Genomic DNA, 2,705 nt, shown 5'->3' with positions numbered 1-2,705 from the left:
GTGCGATTGGCACAGAACAGAGCGGAGTTTAGGGCTGTTGTACATAGGGTCGCTATGAGTCGCAAGCGACTCGACGGCACATAACAACAACAACAACAACATATTTATGCATGTTGCAAAGACGGATTGGTGAGGAGTTTGGGAGAGTGGAGGGATGGCACAGGAGAGGAAGACCTCAATGAGATGGATCAGTTCTGTGAGTGGAGTGGTGGAATGACTGTGTCAGAGACAATGAGGTTGGCACAAGATAGAGCAACATTTAGGGCTCTTGTACATAGGGTTGATATGAGTTTCAAGCGACTTGACAGCACATAACAAGAACAAACAAACATATTTTGTTATTTGTTTGGGCTAATCGGTCTTGTTTCTGTGAGTGAACCAAGATTTCCTATTGCCTCCAAGATACTGCAGTGTTCTTGATATGTATTTAACTGTGAATCATATGTTAGTGTGTTTGCCTTATTTGTTTCTGCTTTAGTTTGTTTTGCAGCTTGGGTTTATTACCCTGCTTTCTAGCTTGGCCTCATTTAGTCACTGACTACCTTTCTCCAGGCGGGTGTGATAGAGGATAGATGATAGAGGAGGGTGTGCAAATCTCTGTTCCCTGTTCATGGAGATCAGTTGGTCATGTGTTAGGCTGATGTCTGCCAGTGTGCATCATGCTCTGGAGGTGCCGGAGCAAGCTGTGGTCTTTGTTGAGTGAGCAGAGTTAAAATAAGTGCAGATGTGACCAGAGAGCAGCGCTTCTCTGAAAAATAAATGGCGGGTCAAGTATTAGTCGATTCGGTTATGACAGCACTTAACAACAACAATAGTATTCCAAAAAAAAAAGAGAGAGAGAGAGAGACTATTTTTAAAAGAAGACAAAAGGGGTGAAAGTAATTTTAAAAAATAAATACAATTTTTAACAAAACCTCAAGGGATAGGACAAACAGTAGAGGATTAAAACAAAGGAGAAATGAAAACTAGGCCTGAGAGAAAGGAAAGAAAAGAAAGGACAGAGGGGAAGGAATGTAAGAAGAAAATGTGAAAAATGAGAACAAGGGGAAGAGAATCAAAAGACATGAAAACAAGAAAAAGAAGGAAACCTGCCCACCTGGAAGGAGGATGGGGAAGGATTCTAGTCCTAAGACTATCTGCCTACCTGGAAGAAGGCTGGGACAGGGCTCTTGGTTCTAACAGTGTCTGCCTGCCTGTCTGCCTGCCTGGAAGGAGACTGAGGCAGGATCCAGTCCTGCAAGTAGATCTTGCTAGCCCAGAAGTCAGCTGTGGGAAGAGTTTCTGGTCACGAGAGAGGGAGTTAATGTTGACCTAGATGGTGACTAATGGTAGAGTGCCCAGCCTATCACAGGAGTTTCTAGATGTGAGGACATGGAGAAAGCATGCTTCTGGATGGTAATGCAATCAGCACCCAGTTCACCTCAGGCAGAGGTGACGCTGTGTGTGTGGGTGAGAGATGGTATCACTAGTCACCAGGTGGTAGGGATAGGAGAAAGCCATCCCTCTGCCCACCATAAGCTTGTGGGGCATCAAAGGGAACGAGCTATCTTTCTGGTGACCAGTCTCCAGTGAGGGTCCTCTTGCAGTCCTGGGTTAGTGGAGTCAATTATTAGGTTGTCACAATGACTAGAAATCCCAAATGTTCTGTGTTAGGCCAGCTCCACGGCTTCCTGTTCATATTGCTCATTTGTTTTTGCTTCTAATCAGGACTTCTTTGTTCTTTTCTTGGAAGTTCAGAATTCCAGGATTGTGTGTTCCAATTGGTTTCTCATCCCACATTCTTACTGTAGAGGGGATGAGTAGCTAGTCACCAGAGCTTCATATATATAAATCAAACAACACCAATGTTAAGGAAGGAAAAAAGAAAAAGAATGTAGCCTGAGAATGGGAGAAAGACTCATCAACAACCTGTATTATGCAGATGACACAACCTTGCTTGCAGAAAGTGAAAAGGACATGAAATACTTGGTACAGAAGAATAGAGGTTACATTTCAACATCAAGAAAATAAAACTCCTCACCACTGGATCAATAGGCAACATCATGATTAATGTAGAAAAGGTTGCAGTTGTCAACAAGTTCATTTTGCTTGTCTCCAAAATAAAAACTCATAATAGCAACAGTCAAGAAATCAAAAAGTGTTGCATTAGGAAAATGTGCTGTCAAGAGAACCTCTCCAAGGATGTCCGTTTAAAGACTAAGGTGAACTCGATCCAAGCCATGGTATTTTCAGTTGTTTCTGAGAGTTAGACAATTAGCAAGGGAGCCTGAATTCAATGTCTTTGAATTGTGGTGTTGATTAAGAGTATTGAATATACTGGTGGTGGTTGTTGTTGTTGTTATGTGCCGTCGAGTCGTTTGCGACTCATAGCAACCCTATGTACAACAGCCCTAAACCGTGCTCTATCCCGTGCCAATCTCATTGCCTCCGACACACCCATTCAGTCACTGAATCAATCCACCTCATAGAGGGTATTCCCTCCTGCGCTGTCCCTCTACTCAACCCAGCATGATGTCCCTCTCTAAAGACCTGTCTCTCCTTACGACACGTCCAAAGTATGTCAAGCGAAGCCTCAGAATCCTTGCCTCCAAGGAGTAGCCTGTTTTAACCCTCCCTAGGATCAATCTGTTTGTTTTCTTGGCAGTCCATGGTACAATCAATACTCTTCTCCAGCACCACAGCTCAAAGGCGTCAATTCTCCTTCT

The sequence above is a fragment of the Elephantulus edwardii genome, unplaced genomic scaffold, assembly GCF_000299155.1.
Source record: "Elephantulus edwardii isolate Elephantulus edwardi_28Jun2011 unplaced genomic scaffold, EleEdw1.0 scaffold00072, whole genome shotgun sequence".
NCBI lineage: Eukaryota > Metazoa > Chordata > Mammalia > Macroscelidea > Macroscelididae > Elephantulus > Elephantulus edwardii.
This window is presented reverse-complemented; position numbering follows the sequence as displayed.